This window comes from Zootoca vivipara, chromosome 2, assembly GCF_965207765.1.
Source record: "Zootoca vivipara chromosome 2, rZooViv2.hap1.1, whole genome shotgun sequence".
NCBI classification, from domain to species: Eukaryota; Metazoa; Chordata; class Lepidosauria; order Squamata; family Lacertidae; genus Zootoca; species Zootoca vivipara.
The window spans coordinates 10,006,791-10,030,959 of NC_142584.1; the positions used below are offsets into that span (position 1 = coordinate 10,006,791).

At 47.9% G+C, this 24,169-nt stretch overlaps 1 protein-coding gene across 1 annotated transcript in view; it reads right to left on the bottom strand.

Moving 5' to 3' along the window:
- LOC118081524 (TBC1 domain family member 15-like) overlaps positions 1-24,169 on the bottom strand; it is a 176,055-nt gene that overhangs the window by 14,616 nt on the left and 137,270 nt on the right. The gene's annotated exons all lie outside the window — the stretch shown is intronic.

Consider the following 24,169-nt stretch of genomic DNA (forward strand, 5'->3'; position numbering starts at 1 on the left):
TAGTTTGGGGACCCCTGGTCTAGATCCAGCCTCTATTGTCTTTCCACTTGCCCTGTTTCATAGCTGCCTGGTTGGGATTCTCGCTTGCCATTCGCTTATTTTGTTTAAAGGGAGATGAAAAGGAGGTGGAGGGAGGAGGTGAGAAGGGTTGGAGTGCGCTGGGACAAAGAGGGATCTGGGAATTGGCTAACAGAAAGAGGGATTCTAATATTGCATGTAGGACATGAGTGAGGAAACTCTGGCCCTCCAAATGTTGAACTACAACTCGACATCAGCTCCAGCATGTATGGTCAATGGCCAGGGATGATGGTGTATGGGCAATCTCTCCAGAAGATAATTGTAATTTCTAGGAGTTAGTTGATCTAGCATGGTCATCTCTTCCTGCCTCTGTTTACTTCCCCTCTCTATCTCTTGTTAAAGTTCTTTGATGGCTGAGAGCAGCCTTTAATGTATAATCTGGTAGAAGGAAGAAGCGATAGTGATGGGTACTTTCTGACCTTCTTATTGTAGAAGCACTGGGAAGAGGGTGACTTATGAATGACCTGCACGTAGGCAGTTGGGCAAGCCATACAGGCTAGCTGTCAATAATCTATAAATCAGATGGTTTTGGGGCAGAGAGCTGAGAACCTCGTGCACAGACTATCGGCCGTGGGGCTGTGCAAAAACTGAGACTACCTGGGGGAGTCACTTCACCACTTCTTGAGGGCTTCCTAGTGGCAGGTTGAAGTGTTGCTTGGTAATGTATATATTGCTCGCTGTTTAGAATAAAATCTTCTCACTCACTTGTGTTTGGGCGTTGTAGTTCAGCAGCATCTGGAGGGCCAAAGCTTCCCCATCATACCCAATCTAGGGCAAAGGTGGCACAGATTTTAGTGGCTCAACCTTGACTGACTAGTCTTGCAATGCTTCAGACAGGTGGGGGCTCTGCAACTGGATTGTGATGCTTTAGCCTATGCTGCGGTTGCTCAGTTCACAATAGGCCATTCTAGCAGGTCATCTTGAGCCCATGTGCACAACTGCTCTGTTTGTCACCCCAGTGCTCAGCTTATGCTTATAGCAGGTGCTTGCTATGGTGAACATTGGGAGAAGTTTTGCCTGTCACACCACAGGCCTCTTCATTATAGGGCAAGCCTAAAGTAGGACAAGTTAAAACAGTACAACGCATCATCAGAGATCTACAACCTCTCCTGGACAATGACAGCTCTCTTTCTCAAGCTCTGGGAGGAAGACCTTTCATTGCCTACAGACAGCCACCCAATCTTAAACAACTCCTCACCCACAACAATACAACCACCAGACTTAACATGGACACTGGTACCAGAGCCTGCAATAAACCCAGATGCCAACTTTGCTGCCACATACACCCAGACAACACCATTACTGGCCCCAACAACATCCAACATACCATCTCAGGACTATTTAATTGCTCATCTTCTAACATTGTGTATGCCATCAAATGCCAACAGTGCCCTTCAGCTCTCTATATTGGACAAACAGGCCAAACCCTACGCCAAAGGATAAATGGACACAAATCTGACATCAGGAACCACAACAGAGAAACCAGTAGGAGAACACTTCAATCTCCCAGGACATTCTATACAAGATCTCAAAGCAGCCGTTTTATTACAGAAAAAATTCAGAAACAGACTGGAAAGAGAAGTTGCTGAATTGCAACTCATTAGCAAGCTTAAAACCATGGAGCCACCTGGAATGAACAAAGACATAGGATTCTTATCTCATTATACATGATCAAGCTTTCCTTAGCACCTCAGCCCTTGCCCCCCCCCCGCAAGACCTTTGCAGTCATTAACAGTCGTTAACAGCCATCAACAGGTTTACCACTCCCATCAGCCCATCACCCATTCCCATCACCCCCACCCTCTGAATATACATAAGGGTCTGGTGGCTTCTGTCTCAGTGTATCTGAAGAAGTGTGCATGCACACGAAAGCTCATACCAAAATAAAAACTTAGTTGGTCTTTAAGGTGCTACTGAAGGAATTTTCTTTAGCAAATTATCCCTTTGCCATGACAAAGCAGAGCAGAATTGCATTAAAAAGGACTGTTGCCAGCAAGGAGGGTCTTCTGTACAGTACAGCTCCTTAGTGTGGGTGTGTCTGTCAAGTTGCTCTCAGTGGATTACGCAGAACATGCCTGCCTGCCTCTTGGTGGGGGACATAATAGGGGAAGATGTGCTAATGGTCTTCCAAGTGCCTAAAAGGCTGTCAGTGCAGAAGATGGAGCAGACTGCAAATCTGTTGGTTGGATGGCAGGACTAGAACCAGCACTGAAGCAGAATTCGGGTAAATATCCAGAGAAGTTTCCTCGTGGTAAGACGTAGCCTGCATTGTTGAAAGGGGATTGCGCTCTTAGTTTTGCAGGAGGCAAAACAGAGAGGGTTTGGGTGAGTTGGCCTCCAACCCTGCGATTCCTCCTTACCGTTGGTGATACTCACTCCCCCCCCCCACTTGCCTCTCTCTCTGGGTCCAATCTACAACCACCTGCCAGCCAGGGAACAAAGCATGCAGGGATCCTCCACCTCCTCCTCCCACCCCTTCCTTCTCCTCCTTGCTCTTCTCATGGCTTGCTCACTTGGAGAGGGCTGGCAAATAAGCAGCAAAAGCAAGAAGAAGGAGAGCCAAGGCCGGGCGCCATTTGGGGAAGGATCCCTCCCTGAGATGCTTTGGAGAACTGCTGCCTGTCAGAGTAGGTGATACTGTGCTAGATGGACTAGTGCCTTAATTTAAAGCAGCCATTGGGACTGCAGGGCAGAAGCTTTTCAGCTTCTCTCTCCTCCCTCCTCTGTCATTGCACCGCTACCTCTTCCACAATTTGCAATGCGCTCCTTTTCCTTTCCAAGCTTTGTGGTTTGAGGTCACTGGTTAGATATTTGGAGAGACAATGCATTAGTTAATTCCGCATTCAGCGCTGAGTTCATTAGTGCTCATTGCCTGGGGCACAGGAAAGCATGCTTCAGCAAAAGTGGGAGGCATTTTCTTGCTAGCAGATTGCTCTTTAAAAGAAGCCAGTTTCCTGAGTACATGGTTTGTGTGCGTGTTTGTGGTATGTCTGTGCCAGAGTTCAGGGAAATTGCAGGGGGCATGAATGAACTAATAGGAAAGAACTGACTGGAATCCCCAGAAATTCCTGAATGGGAATTTGTGGTTGTTGTGTCTGAGTAGGATTACCACGGGGGGGGGGGGATTTTTGGGCAAGCATGTGGAGGAGATGAACACAAATAGCAGGGAAAGGCAGTAGCTCAGTGGCAGAGCATGTGGTTTGCATACAAACTTCAATCCCCTACATCTCTACCACAACATTGCATAGCTGCCAAATCTCCCGTATTCCCCGGGAAATCCCCGTTTTTCCAGCTGTTCCTAGCTGAAAAAATGGATTTTTTTGTTTTTCCCCAGTTTATTCTGGCGCGGCGGCCATTTTGGAACTGGGCGGAGCATGCTCAGAAGCGACTTTTGATGCTGCTCTGCCCAGTTCCAAAATGGCTGCAGTGCGACTTCTGGCGTGGCGGCCATTTTGGAACTGGGCAAAGCAGCATCAAAAGTCACTTCTGAGCATGCTCCGCCCAGTTCCAAAATGGCGGCAGCGCTACTTCTGGTCTGCTACTTCCGCCCGGTCCCTTATTTCTCCGACAGCAACTTGGCAGGTATGCAACATTGTTGTCAAGTGTGAACAAAGGAAGACAGTTCCAGATAAAGTGGCTGTTGTGGTGCAGCCTGTGCTTACCTTACTATATGCTTGTGAAACATGGACCACTTATAAACGCCATCTCCAACTCCTCAAAAGATTCCATCAGCAGTGTCTCCGAATTTTTTTTCACATCACTTGCGAAGACAGGTACTGGAAGAAGCAAAGTGTACTGGAAGAAGCAAAGATCACCAGTGTTGAAGCAATGACTCTTCAACATCAACTTCGTTGAACTGGTCGGATGCCTGATAATCGTCTTCCAAAGCAACTTAAAAATGGAAAGCGTAATGCTGGTGGTCAATAAAAGAGGTTTAAGGACTGTCTCAAGGCAAATCATTAAAAAATGTAGTATAAACTGGGAAACCCTGGCCTGCGAGCGCTCCCGTTGGAGAACAGCCTTTACCAAAGGTGTCATGGGCTTTGAATAAACTTGATCTCAGGACGCAAGGGAGAAACGTGCTAAGAGGAAGGCACGCTTGGCAAATCCACACCGTGATTAACTCCCGCCTGGAAACCAATGTCCCCACTGTGGAAGGACGTGTGGATCCAGAATTGGCCTCCACAGTCACTTACGGACCCATTGTTAAAATCGTGTTTATGGAAGACAATCTTACTCGGCTACGAGTGATCGCCAAAGAAGAAGAAGACATTTGGGAGATGGTGGGCTGTGTGTACATGCCATACATTTAACAGGAATCCTGGGAACTGTAGTTTACCCCTGAGTGGCAATACCCAACACTCTTCACAAACTGCAGTTCCCAGGATTATTTGGGGGACAATCATGCACATTAAAGGTGGCAGCTGTGCTCCACCTGAGACATTTTCTTGAGGTGAAATAGTTAATGGTGCTGATGTGTGAGAGAGAAAGAGAGAGAGGTGATGGTGAAGGAGGAGCAGGCCAGGCCCAAGAGATGCTAAAGCCTAAGGCTAAGACTAGGATGCCCTTTCCCATGCAGTTTCATGTAGAGAAGCTGCCTTGACTGGCAGTTCAACCTGACTTCAATACTGACAAAAGCGACTGGCCCTGCACCTGAAGGCAGCCTGCTATCCAACTGGTAGAGCATTTGCCTTGCATGCAGAGCACCCCAAGTTCAACCCCCAGCATCTCCAGATTGGGCTGGGAGGCACTTCTGTTTAAAAACCTGGATGGCTGCTGCCAGTCAGTGTAGACAATACTGAGACAGATAGGCCTGTGGTCTGACTCAGCATGGGGCAGGCAGGTTCCTATGCCTTCTCAACACCTCGCTGCCATTCCCTGACCCAGAGGCAGCTGCTTCACTCTGCCTGACGGTAGGCCCAGCCTTTGTAGAGTCTTGCCTAGCAAGGTGCTGGACTACTGTAATGGATGGTAAGTGGGGCTGCCCTTGAAGATGGTCCACTCCAGACTCGGCAGGTAGAGTGCGGCTGGTAAGTGAGGCAGCCTGATAGGGCCATGTGCTGCCACAGGTCTTGAAAACGTCACGCTGGCTGCCATTGAATTACTAGGCCCAATGCAAGGTGTTCGTAATAGTGGCATATAAAGCCTTAAATCAGCCCTGAGTGCTCACTGGAAGGACAGACTGTGAAGCTGAGGCTCCAATACTTTGGCCACCTCATGAGAAGAGAAGACTCCCTGGAGAAGACCCTGATGTTGGGAAAGATGGAGGGCACAAGGAGAAGGGGACGACAGAGGATGAGATGGTTGGACAGTGTTCTCGAAGCTACCAACATGAGTTTGACCAAACTGTGGGAGGCAGTGGAAGACAGGAGTGCCTGGCGTGCTATGGTCCATGGGGTCATGAAGAGTCGGACACGACTAAACGACTAAACGACAACAAAAGCCTTAAATGGCTTGGGACCCAAGTCCCTTAAACAGCACCTTCCTTATATGACTCTAGAGAAGGCATCTGAAAGCAGCCCTGTATAGGGAAGTTTATAATGTTTAATGTTTTATTATGTTTTTATATGTTGGAAGGTACCAGGAGTGGCTGAGGCACCTGGTCAGGTGGGCAGGGTATAAAAAAATAAAATTGATGATGATGGAATAGGATGTCCCTATTTTCATCGGAGAAATATTGGAGGGTATGATACTGGCCCACAGACAATTGGCAGCCAAACTTGTGGTGGATGGAGCTAGCCTGGATTTCCACAGATAAGGCAAAACAGGCCCTTGCTTGTCACATGTCTATGAGGGATCCTCACGTCTGTCTGCCTGCCTGCCTGTCTGTCTGTCTCTGTCTGATATTTCTGCCTGGCAGTGTTGCATCTTCACAGGTTCTGGTGTTCACACAAAGCCCCCCGAATCCTGTGGCGCCTCATTGAGGAGCCTAACCAGTTACTTCAAAAACACACTGCACCCTTCCCTCCTCCTCTCCCTCTCACCCAGCACCATCCGTGGAGGCAACAGCAGTAACATAGCATTGCTACCCTCTAGCTGCCTAGCAGGTTCGTTTGGGGAGCCCAGAGCACCGCTAATTGCGCTAATTAATATGGAGCAGATGCAGCAGGAAGTGGGTGGAGGCGGCGGAGGGAATATTTCAGCAGGCAGAGGCGGCTGGATTTATGAGGGAGGTAATTCCCGGCTTCCTTTGCTGTGTAGCCGCAGGGTTAAGGAGCTGCCATGTGGAGAGTAATTTAAAGACAATTTTCCTGGGTGGCAGAAGGAGGGAGGAGGGCCGGGATTGGCAGCAGGGCCACTTCTGCAGCGAGACAGTCTTAAGATGGTGGTTATCAAACTGCGTTCCAGGGAGCCCTCGATAAGAAGATCCGTACAGGCGGAAAAAGCTTCCCAGTGTTTGCCCACTGCTAAGGAGATTCCCTGCGGTGCTCAGCGGGAGGGAGGTGGGTGACACTGGCTGTCCTGCGTTGGAGGCTGTGTGCTCAGGACAAAGTGTGGGGTTCAGCAGGCCTCACCAATAGTCTGTGTGAATGCCTAAGGCTGGCACACAGCATCCGGCTTCTTGAATGCACAAGAAAGCAAAGAGGACAGTTCTTCTTCTCGTCGTGACTCCTTGAATTGCTGTATAAAGGTAAAGGGACCCCTGACCATTAGGTCCAGTCGTGACCGACTCTGGGGTTGCGCGCTCATCTCGCATTATTGGCCGAGGGAGCCGGCGTATAGCTTCCAGGTCATGTGGCCAGCATGACAAAGCCGCTTCTGGCAAACCAGAGCAGCACATGGAAACGCCGTTTACCTTCCCGCTGTAGCGGTTCCTATTTATCCACTTGCACTTTGACGTGCTTTCGAACTGCTAGGTTGGCAGGAGCTGGGACCAAGCAACGGGAGCTCACCCCATCACAGGGATTCGAACCGCCGACCTTCTGATCAGCAAGCCCTAGGCTCAGTGGTTTAGCCCACAGCGCCACCTGGGTCCCTGAATTGTTGTATAGGGGATCGGATTTCAGCGGATGGCGTTCATCTCACACCAGCCGCAGCTGCTGAAATTCCAGCACTGTTAGGAAAAGGTGCAGGCTGGGGTCCCTGCCCTCTTTTGCATCTGGCCAGCATACATTAGAGGCCCAAGAGAGCCCCGATTAAACAGAAAAGCTGGCAACCTTACTAAAGAGGGAGAGCAGTTGGACTCTAACAATCAAATATTAATGCAACTTACTCTGAATATGCTCAAACACTCATCTCATGCTCCAGGAGCAAGTCCTGACTCACGTAAGTCAGTCCCTGTTAGTGCATTTGCTTCCACGCACGGAAATCTTTCTCTGGCGTGGAAATGCAGCATTCAGGAAAGATGCACCGGTTGAACTCCTGCCTGTTGCACAGATGTCAACATATTAATAGTAGTACGGCAGACTATTAAAAGCAGGGCGGTGAAGTTTTTTTTTAAAAAAAGTTGGCAGCCCCATTTAGCGTGACCTTCATCACTTTTTCCGCTTCCATTTTATTTTAAAGAACAAAACTGCATGGACCTTCCTGTCAAACAAATGAGATTACCTCTTAAAGGTAAAGGGACCCCTGACCATTAGGTCCAGTCGTGACTGACTCTGGCGTTGCGCACTCATCTCGCATTATTGGCCGAGGGAGCCGGCGTATAGCTTCCAGGTCATGTGGCCAGCATGACAAAGCCGCTTCTGGCAAACCAGAGCAGCACATGGGAACGCCGGTTACCTTCCCGCTGTAGCGGTTGCTATTTATCTACTTGCATTTTGACGTGCTTTCGAACTGCTAGGTTGGCAGGAGCTGGGACCAAGCAACAGGAGCTCACCCCGTCACAGGGATTCGAACCGCCAACCTTCTGATCAGCAAGTCCTAGGCTCAGTGGTTTAACCACAGTGCCACCTGGGTCCCTGAGATTACCTCTTGCAATGGCAAAACTGGGATGGGTACCACTTTCATTTCTCCATAGTTTTCCTAATGCCCTAGTCTGTCATCCTCACTTATCTCTCCGACATGCACACATCCTTCTTCCCGATGCCATCTTCTGGATTAATTTTTTGGGGGTGTGCGTTGCTGGTGTGAAGTTTGATTTCTTGAGGTTGGGAGAGCTTTGAACAGCTGCTGCCCCCCACTCGTGCATAGGCATTTCAGGATGGGGACCCCCCACCCTGCAGGGAGCAAGAGCCAAAGGGATTTATATTGCAGCAGCTGGAGACTCATAAACCCACAGCCCACCTGCCCCACTGATCCCTAGTCTGGAACATGGGTGGGCTTGCTTGGGAAGCAGAGGCCAGAGCCTAGCATCTGTCACTGCTCAGTCTGAGCCTCTTGAACTGTGCCTGCTAAGCTCCCCACCTCCGTGCTCAGATTTATGTGGACATTCACATGGTGCTGGGTTACTGCGGCTTTCGCTCCTACCTGGAAGTGTGATCTATTAGCAGGGAGCAAAGTTAAGCCCCTTCCCGAGGTTCCTTTCCACGGCCCTCATATATGTTTCCCACTCCCGTTCCCCAAGCCTTTGACCACAACCGTTCTTTTTATGCCTGAAATAGCCTCCTTGCCTCCGTGAGGTTTAAATTTTTTTAAATGGAGCACACATATCTGCAGGGGCCATAACAAACAATACATCGTAGGAATGTAAAAGGAACCCCCGCTGGGTCCCCAGAGGTCCATATCTAGCCCAGAAAGGCTAAAGGACAAGCAGCCTATTGCCTTCAAAGAGCAAAAGTAAAGATCTGCAGCAGTAGATGGATTCTCCAGAGATTAAATATACCAGTATTTGTAAAATGCCCTGGATTTGAAGATGGTGACAGTGGAGAGAGAGAGGGGGGGAAGATCAGTTTCTGTAATAGCTGCTTTCCAATAGCATTGTGGCCATTCTGTGGAACTTTAAAGCCCTAAAGGTTCTGTGATCTCTTAAATTAAGGAAGCTTGTAAAACAAAAGACTGTTGTTAGACAGGCTTTATCTCAGTCCCTGCCATTCTTCAAGTCCACACTTGAGTTCCAGGTGCCATTTGTTTTCACTAGGTGTGGTAAAGGCAACTGCTAGCTTTGATGCAGAGTTGTCGGGTTTGAGTTTTGAATTGCATGTTCCAGTTGTGAATGTTTGGGTGTTTGGAAAACATTAACTGGATGGATTTCAGCAGCATAACCTGGGCTTTGCTCGATTCTCCTTTATCTGAATTTGGAAAGAGTGATCCACCCCTCCCCAGTTCAACATCAATCGTATGCAATTTTGGAAGCATATTTGCCTTGGTTTTTGTAAAACAAATCGGTTTCCTCTTTTTATGTTTGGTTTCTCTTTTCTATCCTCGTTGATTTTGGGGGACAGACACAAAGACCATGCTTGCGATTCCTGAGTTAGCCACAGGGGGGCCTCTTTGTGCTACCAATTTTGATAAGCTTCCTCATTCCCTGTGAGGCTGCTGCTGCTCACCTAGGATCAGATCCCTAGCTGATGTCAGTGCTACTGCTACTAGTAGACATGGGAGGAGATCAGGTTTGCATCTCATTCTTCCCTTGATATTTGAGTCTCACCGTGGAAAGATGATTCCGTGTCTGCTGCCCTTCTGCCAGAACAAAGGCTTGCATGTATCCACTGAAATTCCGATAGCATACTGCCAAGATTTGTTAAGTAGGCTATTTTAGGCTTGCTATTGTAAGTCTGTGCAGTTGACAAGAGAGATTGAGGCGTACAAAAAGCAAAAACGCCTCTCTGGCTTTTTGGATTTCTGCAGGCATTGGCTTTCAAGCATATATTTGCAACCGCGAGGTTGCCAACCTGCTTCTTGTTAAAAAGGAAAGCTAGGATGCTTTGAAACCTTCCTGCAGTTTTTCTGTGCTTCCGTGCACACATCGCTGTGTATGTGCTTCTGCACCACCACACCTGGCAACGCTTGGCATGCATGGCTCAGGGACCTTCCCTGTCTCTTGACAGCCACAGGTGCAGTGGAATCTCCCTGGCCCCATGGTGGAGGGAAGTGGCTCAGCAGGCGATTCCCCCTGGTTAATTTCATGGCATTTAACGAGCTTGGCATTAGACGCAGCTCATCCATCGGTTACTGATTGCTCCCTGACTGCTAATGATCTGCTTTCATTCACTGGAAAATTTGCCGAGAGGAGGAGGGAGCATGATAGCATCTAGGGGAAAGCCCTGCTTGTAATAGCTCCCAACAGGAGGTTGCCACTGTTGCCAGCATCTGCCTGCCTGCACTGCTGTTGGTACTGTGATTTGCCCAGCCATCACACTGGCCACCCAGCAAAGGGCAGGGGTGTGTCATGTGTGATGTGTACCTCAGCACATCTGAGGGTTATTTTGGAAAAGAGACAAGGGAAGCGGGGGTGGGGGTGGGGTGGGAAATGAAGTACAGTAAATTGCATGGACCTGTATGGAGGTTTTCTTTTGGTATGGGGTTGTCCACCTGTCAATCACTGGGTGATGGGCAGATTGGTGTGTTTCAACCCTGCTGAGTATTGGATGTCTGGGGAGGTGCAGAGAGTAGGATTGAACATTCCATTAATAAGCTGATGAGCAGAGAGTTCAATCCTGCTTCCCCAGCACCTTCCCTGCTCGGTAAATGCTTTCATGTTTTCACATACTGTATCTCTATGTTGCTTTTCGGAATTAAGATTGCCGGAAGAAATATGAACAACCTCAGATATGCAGATGACACAACCTTGATGGCAGAAAGTGAGGAGGAATTAAAGAACCTTTTAATGAGGGTGAAAGAGGAGAGCGCAAAATATGGTCTGAAGCTCAACATCAAAAAAACCAAGATCATGGCCACTGGTCCCATCACCTCCTGGCAAATAGAAGGGGAAGAAATGGAGGCAGTGAGAGATTTTACTTTCTTGGGCTCCTTGATCACTGCAGATGGTGACAGCAGTCACAAAATTAAAAGACGTCTGCTTCTTGGGGGAAAAGCAATGACAAACCTAGACAGCATCTTAAAAAGCAGAGACATCACCTTGCCTACAAAGGTCCGTATAGTTAAAGCTATGGTTTTCCCAGTAGTGATGTATGGAAGTGAGAGCTGTACCATAAAGAAGGCTGATCGCCAAAGAATTGATGCTTTTGAATTATGGTGCTGGAGGAGACTCTTGAGAGTCCCATGGACTGCAAGAAGATCAAACCTATCCATTCTGAAGGAAATCAGCCCTGAGTGCTCACTGGAAGGACAGATCGTGAAGCTGAGGCTCCAATACTTTGGCCACCTCATGAGAAGAGAAGAATCCTTGGAAAAGACCCTGATGTTGGGAAAGATTGAGAGCACAAGGAGAAGGGGACGACAGAGGACAAGATGGTTGGACAGTGTTCTCGAAGCTACGAACATGAGTTTGACCAAACTGCGGGAGGCAGTGCAAGACAGGAGTGCCTGGCGTGCTATGGTCCATGAGGTCACGAAGAGCCGGACATGACTAAACGACTAAACAACAACATGTTGCTTTTGGCCCTGAATAAATAAAAATAATCAGCATGCAGCAAATACATTGCTGGAGGATGTGGTGTTTCGGCCATAAAGGCTAGGAATGGAACTTCCATGCTCAGGGGCAGTCTATAATACCTCTGATTCTCAGATGCTGGAAACTAGGGGTGTGCCTTGCATGCTAGCTTCTCCAGGACATCTCATTGGCTGCTACTGGCAAGAAAAAACATTGGAGCAGTTTTGGGTTGAAGCCCTTTGATCCCAGAGAGATGTGAACTGTAGTTAGTAGCAGGGTGAGATCAGGAGCCGGCCTGTCCACGAAGTAGACTGAGAATCAAAGGAGATGCCGTCAGTGCAGGAGAAGTAAGGAAAAGCTGCGGCAGTGGCTTCCAGGTTCTGGCAACAGCCTTGCGAGATCTCGTGGAACTGCCACGAGATTTCACAAGTGCTATTGTGAGATCTTGTAGGAGCTCTTGCAAGATCTTGCCGGAACCCAGAAGCCGCAGCCATGCAACCCTGGTAAGTGTGGTGGGGAGGCAGGGCGTCACACTCCTGTTTTGCCTCAGGCAGTGAAACACAATGGGTCACCCCTGGGTGAGATGAACTTTGCACATGCGCAGAGGTGCTTGTCTTGCGCTGAGTCCCGCTGTTGTGATGACCCCCTGGCCCAAGCTTATACCCTGGGAAGCAATTTTTCTAACTCATCCTGGTGTCATAAGCAATACACATCTCGAGCTAGGCAAGCAACGACACACACACACACACGTCACAAATCTCAGCTTAAAATGAATCTGAGGATTTTGTGCTGTGTCATATTTTGGTGTGCCTGTGTCTTTTCCTCGGTGCATGACCCCAAGGTTTCCCATTTGTGCCCATATTTGCTTGAAATTTTTGGCAGGCAATGCTTTCATTCATTCATTCGTTCCTTCCAAATATTTATAGGCTGCCCAGCAACAACACTCAATTCAATTTAAAACAACAATCTGATTCGTAAAACAAGGAGCAGATGAAGCCATAAATAACACCCATCCTCTTAAAAGCGCAGAGCGGCGCTTACCTTAAAAATAAGCCACACACATAATAATTCATAAAATCCTCAGAAAACAGCCAGGTCTTGACCTGGAACTGTTACAAAGCCAAGGTTGGCATCAGGCGAACCTTGGAGGAAGAGGATTCCGTAACTCGGGTGCCACCATAGCGAAGGCCACCCTTCATTCCTGCCCTCCTTGCTACATTTCAAATGTGTGAGCCAGCACACACTGGCGCTCCAGATTGTACACAGCCGGGAAGGATCTCGTACATGAATCGTATAGTTGGAAGGGTCCCTGGGGGTCATCCAATCCAACCCCCTGCTCAGTGCAGAATCTGCAAAGCAGGATGCAACTACGCCATACCTGACTGGTGGCCACCTAGCTTATATTGAAACACCTCCAGCAAAAGGAGAGCCCACCAGCTCCCAACAAGGCAGTGTGTGTTCCACTGTTGAGCACTGTTGAAAAAGCTGCTAGTGTTTTACTGAAATTTGTTTCTCTGCGGTTGCTTCTCCTCCTGCCCTCTGAAGAAATAGTGACCTCTGTTTATTTCAGAATTTTCTTGCATGTGCAACTTCATGAGATTATGCCAAACTGTGAGTCTCCAGATTGCTGCTCCCAACATCCCTAACCACTGGGCATGTTCACTGGGGCTGATGAGAGTCCAACAACATTGGGGGGGGGGCACAGCTTCCCCACCCCTGCCACAAATGCTTTACTTCACATAGCCATGTGCATACCTGCCAAGTCTCTCACGGAGATATCCAGGATCGGCAGCAACGCGACACCGGAAGTTGCATAGACGCAACTTCCGGTGTCACTTTGCCCATCTATGGGCACTGAAAATGGCTGGCGCCGGAAGTCGCGTCTACGCATGTCCGAAAGTGCGTAGACGCAACTTCTGGTGTCGCTGCCGGCTATTTTTGGTGCCCATAGATGGGCAAAGCAACACCGGAAGTTGCATCTACGCATTTCCGGACATGCGTAGACACAACTTCTGGTGTCGCTGCCGGCTATTTTCTGGTGCCCATAGATGGGCAAAGCAGCACCAGAAAAATGGCCGTTGACAGGAACCAAAATAAGGGAAATTAACGGGAGAGGAGCTGGAACGGGAGACCTCCGGAAAACAGTAAGGAAAAACGGGGGTTTCCCGGGAAATACGGGGTACTTGGCAGCTATGGCCATGTGACTTTTTGTTTGTGTCATGCTTCGCTGGTTGAATTTCTGCCTGCTGCAAGCTGCTAAATGCCCCGAAGCCTCGCCAGAAAAAAGTGTCAAGCCTAACTCCCCCCTCATTGACACTACTTTCCTCAGAGCTTGACATCTTTATTCGCCAGTGGATTGGGGCTGGGAAGGGATGGAGCTTTTTTGGAGCCATGAGGTGAGTGAGAGAAGGAACTGATGTTTCATATCACGGGGCAAATCAACCCCTTTTGAGTTAACCGTGTGTGCAGTTTTCTTCCTAGCATGGTGTTGCCCTGGAGAGGGTGGGGTGGGGGAAGATATTGCCCCAATTAATTAATTAAAAGCATTTCTAAGCCTCTTAATACTTTAAAATCTCTAAGCAATTTGCAAAGACAACATTTGTTAACAAAAAAACCCCCAGTAACACAGCACCAGATTAAAAACATGACGGAGTAAAAACAGGAATTCGGAGATAGCAATCTTATGGGTCAGGAAAAGCCTGGGCAAAAAATGAGAGAGAGGAGAGAGAGAGAGAGAGAGAGAGAGAGAGAGAGAGAGAGAGAGAGAGAGAGAGAGAGAGAGAGAGAGAGAGAGAGAGAGAGAGAGAGAGAGAGGGCTTCACAAAGGAATTTGAAGCAACCAGAAGATGATGCTTTGCAGATATGGCAGAGGAAAGGGAGCACTGTTTGTGGGGGAGAGAATGCCCCATTACTGCAGCACAGCGCCCCCCTGTGGTTTGGCACAGCGCTGAGATTTAAGATTGCATGAAACCACTAGAGGGGAGTTCCCCTTTATGAGCTTCCCAGATCGCATAGCAGCAGCAGTCAGGTGTTCTCAGGAGGCCCCTCGGTTGACCTCATGTGCTGGGTGAGATCAGAGGCATTCGGTGCCCGAGGTGTTTTGTCCACTGCCTGGCTTGTTCTTTCAGCAGGCTGCTTGTTTATATGCTACACGGGTGCCATGCTAAAATGCAGGTCTAGCTCTCGGCATCTCGCTGCCTTCGGAGCCATTCCCCAGACCTGCATGTGACTTTCTGCCCCCTTCCACCAAAAATGCTTCAGTCTTTCCTTACTTCCCCCACTCCCACTAGAACTTTACCAAAGTGATCATGGAATGCAAACCCCTCATCCTGTACCCTCTAGGGGATATCAGTTGGGATAAGCCAACAGCGTGCACATCCATCATTTGCACAGACGCTGCTTTGCACCCCACCTAGATGGACTCGCTTTCTTGGTATCCATAAAATCGCCCCAAGGAAAAGCAGTGGAGGAATAAGCAGTTGCTCTGTTCCCAGTATCTCTGGATGTGGTCAGAGACCTCACCTGGAGTATGTACTATGTCCAGTTCTGGGCACCACAGTTCAAGAAGGATACTGACAAGCTGGAACGTGTCCAGAAGAGGGCAACCAAAATGGTCAAAGGCCTGGAAACAATGCCTTATGAGGAATGGCTTATGGAGCTGGGCATGTTTAGCCTGGAGAAGAGAAGGTTAAGGGGTGATATGATAGCCATGTTCAAATATATGAAAGGATGTCATATGGAGGAGGGAGAAAGATTGTTTTCTGCTGCTCCAGCGAAGCGGACATGGAGCAATGGATTCAAACTATAAGAAAGAAGATTCCACCTAAACATTAGGAAGAACTTCCTGACAGTAAGAGTTGTTCGGCAGTGGAATTTGCTGCCAAGGAGTGTGGTGGAGTCTCCTTCTTTGGAGGTCTTTAAGCGGAGGCTTGACAGCCATCTGTCAGGAATGCTTTGATGGTGTTTCCTGCTTGGCAGGGGGTTGGACTGGATGGCCCTTGTGGTCTCTTCCAACTCTATGATTTTATTTACACACACACACACACACACACACACATTTGTGTGTGTGTGTATTATGCTAGCAACAACAACAACAACAACAACAGTAAATATAAAATTCTGATTCTCTCAAGCAAATTAACAATACTGCTGGGAATTCCGAGCTGCATCATTTCCAGCTGCAGGAGGAAGGGGTGAAGAAAAAGCTCTAAGTAGAGGGCCCCCCACTTTCCCTGTCCTATGGACACCCCAAAAAACTCCACAAACCTGCTGTACCTGGAGCTGGGTGGGGAGAGTGCAGCTGAATGGGACACAGCTGTGGGCAGCCTGAGGAAGCACTGCCCACTTTGGGTTTGCCCATAAAAAGCAAGTCTAGAGTGAGAGACAAGGGTGATGCCTGCTGTTTCCAGGAACTCTTCTTGTTGTGGAACTTTTGTGGATGAGTTTTTATTATTATTATTATTATTGTTGGTGGTGGTCTATTGGGAGCTGCCCATAGTGGCTGGGGAGGCCCAGCCGGATGGGCGGGGTATTAATAAGTTGTTGTTGTTGTTGTTGTTGTTGTTGTTGTTGTTGTATTTATGAGTTTGTTTGACCCTGGTTGAGAAGAACCCAGAATCTGAGAGGGAGGGTGTGTCAGAAGGAAAATGAATTCATACTGATTTATATATCTATTTGTATTAAGCTTTTGGGGCGGGGGCGGCGGCGGGGGGGTGTATTTTAAATGTTTGGTGGGTATTCAGCCCCTTATGTCATCAGCTGAAATATCTCAGATTGCAGAGGTGGTACGAATCCTCTGTCCAAAACCCCATAGTCCTGGAAGGCAGCAGGCTGAGTGGATGCCTTCGCCCAGGGGAAGAGATGGGGTAGTACGGACACTTGCTAAGGCCATTTGCTTGTTGCAGTTGGGTGGGTGTCCTGTGTTTCCTTTAAGCAGGCATTTGGTTAAATTGAAAATCCTCATTGCCGTATTAGTGGCTGTTTAGCTTTCCTGATGGGAGGCTGTTGATTTGGTCATTACTTCCTGGATTTGTTCTTTTATGGATTCTGTAATTTTCGTATATTGCTGTGTCCGGGAGCGTTCGGTAAGGCGGGGCAGAACTGAGCACCCAGTTGTGGAATTGCTGCTGATAGCTGGGAGAGGGCAGGGCCGGCCTTACAGCACGGCTGAGTGGTGCAGGGCGCATGGGTGCCTGGCCGCTAGGGGGCGCCGCGCTGCGCCCACCAGACAGCCGCGCTGGGAAATGGGGCGGAGGGATCTTTGCACCACGGCGCCAGGGTGCCAGATATGCTTAAGACGGCCCTGGGAGAGGGGCAAGGCGGCAGGGAGATTGGCACTGTGTGGGCATGTTGGAAGAGCCAATCTAGAGTTCTATCAATCTAGGCACTTCCAACTTCATTCAGGGCACGTGGTATCACCCCTTTCTTACCCACCACTTGTATTGCTTGTGTGTGTGTGTGTGTGTGTGTGTGTGTGTGTGTGTGTAAATTTTTAATGTTTTATTTCATTGTTCCCCACTCTGGGACTGGACTATTAAATGAAGAGGAGGGAGGTTAAGCTGCAACCTGATACTTAACTGGATTTAAAGCCCATCAAACCTAGTGGGGCTCTCGGGGCAAATCCACACCATACATGCATCACACATTTGCTCTCGGGGCAAATCCACACCATACATGCATCACACATTAAAAGCACATGGGTTCCCCCAAAGAGTCATGGGAACTTTAGTTTCCCAACATAGAACTACAGTTGCCAGCCCCCTTAACAAACTATACTTCCCAGGACTCTGGCGGAAGCCGTGGAATTTTAAAGCCCTTTAAACTTATGGTTGCACTGTAATTGAAGTATGTCAAAATAATTCGAAAATAATATATTTTTGTAAGGCAGCATGCACATTTTTTTTGGGGGGGGCGGGACCCGAATAGCGAGTGCTGGCTGATTTTGTGGGTTTCTAAAATTTGTTTCTCCCACCTTCACCCATGATCCTTAAAAGCGCAGCCTGTAAATTATGTAAATATGATCCATGAACTGATTGCCCAGTTAAAAGCCAGACTATTACCTGATCACAGCATCTTGAATCAGACACTGTTGGTGGTTGGAGCATAGGAAACTCTGTGCTAGTATTGACAAAGAAACCCGTGTACAGTACTGTACTAAATTTCTCAACCGAGGCTGTTCACCATCAGGACACTAGAGGGCAGTGAAGGGCTTCGCCTCTGAACTGCTGGCTCTTTGCTGTGGCAGACTCTAAAATGGCTAATAAATAAGCGAAGAATGGGACTTTGCGTATAATGTGCTCATTAATGGGGATAATTGGCATAGTTTAGAGAGGGCACCCTCATGGAGGAGGGGTGGCAGTGAGTTGTCTGTCTGGTGCTTTCCTGTGTACGTGTGTGCCATAGGCCGGGGCCAGGGGGAGTTCACGGCTGTGCCACCTTTCAACTTGACAGGTTCCCTTGTTTTTTAACACTTGCATGAAAGGCAGAAATTCAACAGGTGGAGATATAGGAAAGCTTTTCATGCCGGGTGCTGCTAAAGGCACGAGAGGCCTAGTTGGGAGAGAACAAAATGTACGTTTGTTACCAGCTGTCCTGTATAATATGGGATTGTCCCGTATCTCAAGGTAAAACGCTATGTCCTGTATTGATCTAGTTTTGCCCTGTATTTCAAGTCCCCTTTCTCTCTCTCTCTCTGCCAAGTTAGGGATCTTCTCCAAATGCATGTGTTTGGAAGGGTGTGTTTAAGCTCTGGGATCCAAGCAGAGACAGACTTACAAATTCATGTACAACCCACAGCACTTCCTTTACTAGGTTCCTTTAACAATTCCCTTTTGCTATGCCCTCAGCTGCATTTTGCTGCACAGACATTAAGGCGTTTAATCTCTATGCTTAACTTGCTGCTTCCTCACCAAGAGGCTGCTGAAAGCACAAGAGCAAAGTTTTGTTTCCCCAAGCTATCAGTTGGCAACCCATTCTTTCACCACCATGGTTTAAAGGAGCATCCACAACGATGCTAACTTTCACCTGCAACAGTTCGTGGACAGTAGAAAACAAATCTGGAGCATGGTGGGTTGTTGTTGTTTTTTAAAGTATGGGGTAAGGGGGGGGCGGCTGTTACAGAAGAAGCGGGTGTTTTTGCAAAGCTTAACTTCTAGAAGCCACAGCTACCCTTTGCCCTGGAGACCTTAACTCAAGGGTGGGGAATCTTGAGAACCACACCACAACCTTGCTGGGACCACAGACAAGCGGTGGGTGGGACCTGGGTCAAAAGTGGGTGGGGCAGTGAAAACAAATGTTAGAACCGTAGGCTAATAATGTCTATGCACCCCTCTCTTTGTTCCACGTCCAGGCATGATTAGAGGGCACATTCCAGGCAGGCAAAAACATTCAAGGAGAGCGCAAATCATGGGTGTGGCTTGGGGAGGGGGCGTGGCCTGGGAGAATTCCAAGGGCCAGATAGAGAGGCCTGGAGGGCCACATTCAGCTTCTGGGCCTGAGGTTCCCCATTCCTGCCTTTATTTTGCATGCCATTGGGGTGCAACTCTTAGGCAGTGACCGAAAGCTCTGGATTTGCTTAAGAGGACATGTTTCCTTGCTTGTTCCCAGGCATTTTCAAAATCTTATCCCCTTCCCAGCTGACATGAACCCTAGATGCAGCACAGCGGATAAAGGTAAAAAGGAAGATTGTGAGACTGGATGCATGCTGAATGGGGAAGGGTTACTTGGGAGCAGTGGAAACTGCTTCTAGTTCATAGGGGGAGGACCCATGTTCCTCTCTCCCGTCCTTTGGATTGCTCTTCAAAGCCCGCCTTTGGCTCAGTCCCTTAGTCCTCAGCCATAGCATCACCAAAATACATGCATATTCCTTACTTGCTCACACTCCATCCTTTGTTTAAATTCAGACAACATGATAAAGTACTACAGATTTAATTGTGCTCCACCTCGACCACCCTGAGACCTTCTGAAAGAGCACTTTTGGTGGCCCCCTTCTTCCCACCAAAGCCCCTGAGGTTTGGTCATCCTTTACCAGAGACCAAGCCTTTAATGTGCCAAGCCCTTCCCTGTGGAACTCACTGCCAGCAGAAGTTTGCCAGGAGTCATCCTTGCTTTCTATAAGGTTTTTTTTTATTAGGTTTTACATAACAAATTTCAATTTAAACATATCATTCACCTTCACATTTAGGCAGAGGGCCTTCTTGGTACAGTGGAACCTTAGTTTATGAACACCCCGGTTTACGAATTTTCAGTTTGCGAACACCGCGGACCCGTCTGGGACGGATTAATCCACTTTCCATTACTTTCAATGGGAAAGTTCGCTTCAGTTTATGAACGCTTCAGTTTATGAACAGACTTCCGGAACCAATTGTGTTCATAAACCGAGGTTCCACTGTAGTGGTGCCCCCCTGTGGAATGCCCTTCCATCAGATGTCAAAGAGATAAACAACTACCGGTACCTGACATTTAGAAGACATCTGAAGGCAGGTCTGTTTAGAGAAGTTTTTAAAGTGTGACATTTTAATGTATTTTTAATCTTTGTTGAAAGCCGCCCAGAGTGGCTGGGAAAACTCAGCCAGATGGGTAGGGTACAAATAAATTATCATCATCATCAGAATCCCTTGACTTCCCACCGCCCTTCCCTGGTTTCTGTTATCAATCCCTTTTTTCCCTTCAGCTTATCCTATTTTCTCTAATTTGTTAGAAATATTATTAACCATTTTCCCATTGTAATTTGTACGTTACAAGTACATTACAAGCACCCCTGCTTTCTTTTAGATGGTATCGCTCAGACAGGCCTTTAGAATGTGATGATTTTTTTATTTTTTTTTAACCAGCCTGTTTTTATGGGTATGCTGTTGTTTCTACAGATATTATGGTGGCATAGCTGCCAAGTTTTCCCTTTTCTCATGAGGAAGCCTATTCAGCATAAGGGAATTTCCCTTAAAAAAAGGGATAACTTGGCAGCTATGTATGGTGGTGTGGTGTGTTTTTATGCCATCTTGCTAGAGTTTCTACAAAAATGTAATTTTTTAAATAAATAAATGGAAATGTCTAAATTTACACCGTACTTTTCCATGTATTTTTGAGGACTCAATTTTTTGGGGGGGGATTACCCACGGTTGTTGAGCTCACCCGCACGCGTCGCAGCATCAGCCAATCAACACCAGCCATTGACGCAGCAACCAATAACACGCCCAATAACTGCTGACAGCCATGGCTGCAACCAATCAAACGTCCACCCTATGCACTATCCATGTATAAGACGACCCCAACTTTTTAGCATAATTTTTAAAGAAAAAAAACCTGCGGTAGTCTTATACATGGAAAAGTATGGTACGTTTTGCTGGATTGGAGCGGGGGCTCTGGATGAGTCCAGGATTCTTTGCAAGAATCCCAGCAATTAGCACACATTCTTTGGCTGTCCACCAGGAACTGGCCAATGGTGCCACATGACCAATCTTCTACTCATCCCTTCTGAAAACAGCAAGGGAGCTCTCTCTCTCTGCATGTATGGACCAGCCAACTGGCTCCAGGAGTAAAGGGAGGGCTTGTCCTCCTGTTAACCCTCTATGGAGGATAACAAGAGGTGTTTATCTTGGAGGGGAAGCCAACTTGTCTGTCCTGGTGATCCTGCCACATTCCATCATCATTTCTCCTCTCCCCCACATTGCCAGTTCTTCCTAACTGGCCCAGCACATGCATTAAGCCTCTCTCCCAAAGGCGACGGCTTTGCTCATTCCCTCCAGCCATAAATCAAGTCTCTTTCCCTGGGAATAAGTGGGATCAGGGAGGCCAGTCTGAAGTGCTTATAGCCACAGAACTCCACCTTTGCCTCGGTTATGCCACCAGATTGCACCGTCGCCTTGAGCATTTCTGACCGTCGTCTTCTTTCTCTTCTGGGTGCCCGAGGAGTGAAGCCTCCTTCTCTGATCTATTTGTTTTGGAATGTGTGGCCTGTTTTTCCATACGAGTATACCAAATATTGTTTTTTTAAAAAAAATATGTGCAGAAGAATTGTGATAAGGACTCCCTCCCCCATTTTTTAAAAATAGCTCTTGAGGTTTCCTGTATTGATCAGAGTGGTAATCCTTTCTCCTCAATTCTTACACAGTTAAATTCATCCCCTTCCCTGAAAGTTACTTTTAGCCTCCCTGGGGACAGCAGACAGAAACTGGGCAGGCCGACACCATACTTTTAAAGCACATCAAATGCATAATTGAAGCACACATGGCTTCCCCAAATGAATTATGGGAACTGTAGTTTCCCCCACAGGGAGCTAATTCCAAGCAACTAGAGTGTGCTTTAAAAGTGCATTAGATGTGCTTTAAATTAAATACAGATGATATTGAATAGGTTCCCTTTCTCTTCCTTCTCTCACTGCAGAGAATAAATCAAAAGAAAAACCAACAAAGAGATTTGGGTATATGTTTATTATATTCAATTTATTGTATTAAAGTACTTGGTCTAAAAGGTACAAAAGGTTAGAAAAGAAGAGAGAGGAAGGAAAAGAAGGAGGGCGGGTTGGGGAATGGGAGGGAAGGGGAGGGAAGGGGGGAGATAGTTTAATTATAAGTTGATGTATTTTGTATTTCGTTTGGGAAGTTTTTGTTTCTCTCTGTGTTTGTTGGAACATTTTGTAAAATTAAATTTTTTAAAAAGAAAAAGATGTGCTTTAAATGCTTGGTGTGGATCTGCCCAGGCTGAGCCTGTTTCCACAAAGCACTTAATCCCTACAGAGAGGTGTTGCATTTCAGGCTTGCCTGGAAGACCTGCTGCCTAACCTCAGGTGTTGATTCAGGATTCCTGACCCCTATGCTGCACTGGCTGGGTGAGCTGCAAGAAGGAGGCCCTGCTCCACCAGCCTCAGCCTGCCTTCTGCCAGCCCCTACCTACCTGCCTGCCTTCCTACTTACAACCAGCTCAAGGGGGTGACACAGCTTGTCAGCTTCCTCTCCTCCAGTTTTGTCCTTGTAGAACTCCGCGGGGAGGAGGATGGGGGACAAAACTGGAATTGGTTGGTCCTGCCTGACATTGGCCTCTCTGCCTTCTGCCCAGAGGGCACTAGCTGGGTCAGAGGTTGTTCTTAATCATTACCGCAGGTTTCTGCTCCCAGCCCTGGTGTTCGCAAGAAGTTTGGGTCTGAGCTCCACTAATCCTCTAGTCCACAAGATCAAACCCTTCTTCTTAATCAAACCCAGGTCTGGCTTCCACCTTGGTCTTGCCGCTCGTGCAGGTGGCTGGCTGCTCTGGAAGGGCCAGCAATGCACACGGATTTGTAACGTCCATCAGGCTGTGGTCCTGCCTTGTCTGTTCCGCCGACCAGCAGCCAGCCAGCCTGCCAGACTAACTCATGCTGGACGAGCCTTTGGAATCCAGGGAGGTCAGAGGCCGGCTGGTGAGAGCCATCTGCAGGGGATCAGTGATGGTGTTTACACAGGAGGCAATGCTGGGAAGGTGTCTGGCCCGAGAGATTGGCGATGGCAGACTCCCCCAGCCAGCCATCCGGCAGAAGGCGAGAAAGCACCAACCGCCATGTCTATCTGTCAGTCTGTCTGTGTTTGGGCCAGCCATAAATCGCCAGCGAGACGGTGGGAGGGGAAGAGGCATTGCAAGGACCTGGTTTTATGGCTGCTCTTGCTGTGCAAAAGGCATGATTGTGCTGTTGCCTTTCCCAGAGAAACAACTTTTGCTGCCATCTTTGGTCTCCTGTTGGGCTGGACCAGGCAATTCCCCCAGGGCCAGCCTGCTCCAGTATCTCTCCAGCCGCCGCTAGACACCTACTGGAGAGCAAGCAAAGTCTTGTGAACACTAGCCTTACTTCTGTGCAGTGTGATCTTGTGCAATGTTAACTTAGAAATTGGCCCCACTAAGTACAATGGGATTTATCCCCAGGTCAAGGGCCCTCGGAGCTGTGTAGCTATAGTCCTTTAATAATGATGCAGACGACACTGTTGGTAATGTGATCACCAGAAAAACCACCCACACATCATTTCTGATTATCTGTCAAGTGATAACCAAGTTGTATACAGACTGCTGATGATAACACGGGGATTGCCTGCTACTGGGGCTGCTCTGTACGCTGTGAGTGCCCCACCCAGCAGTTATTATTAGGCCATAAAAGATGTTATCTTCACATTTTATTTGGCCAAATATCCGCAGGAGACTATAATAAACGATTCTAATCTGGGGTTATGATTGACACATTGCTGGAGCCTGTGGGGATGGAGTGAGCTAGAAAGCAAGCAAGCAATTACATGATCCAAGCATTGCTTTCAGAGATAAAAATAAGAAACCAGGCAGCCCAGTGCTGTCTGCTCTGACTGGCAGCAGCTCTTCAGCGTTCCAGCCTCATGGTACCTGAAGTCCCTTTGAGTGACGATGTAAGAAAGGCTTGCCTTTATCAAGGGACTGCATGAGGTCCAGGCATTTAGCCTTACTCTCTTCCCTTGAGGCCATCAGTGGGCTCTGCTGCCTAGTGGGTAGAGGCCAAAGAGAAATATCAGGATAAAGGCAGGAAATGCCAGCTGAATAACACTGCCAACCAAGGGATACCCTGTTGCTGAAACCAGACTTATATGTGATTTTACTCTGAGAATCCTTTGTAAGTCATTTTAAGAGCCTCTCAGGTTTTTAAAGCAGTATATTACGGTAGTATTCTAA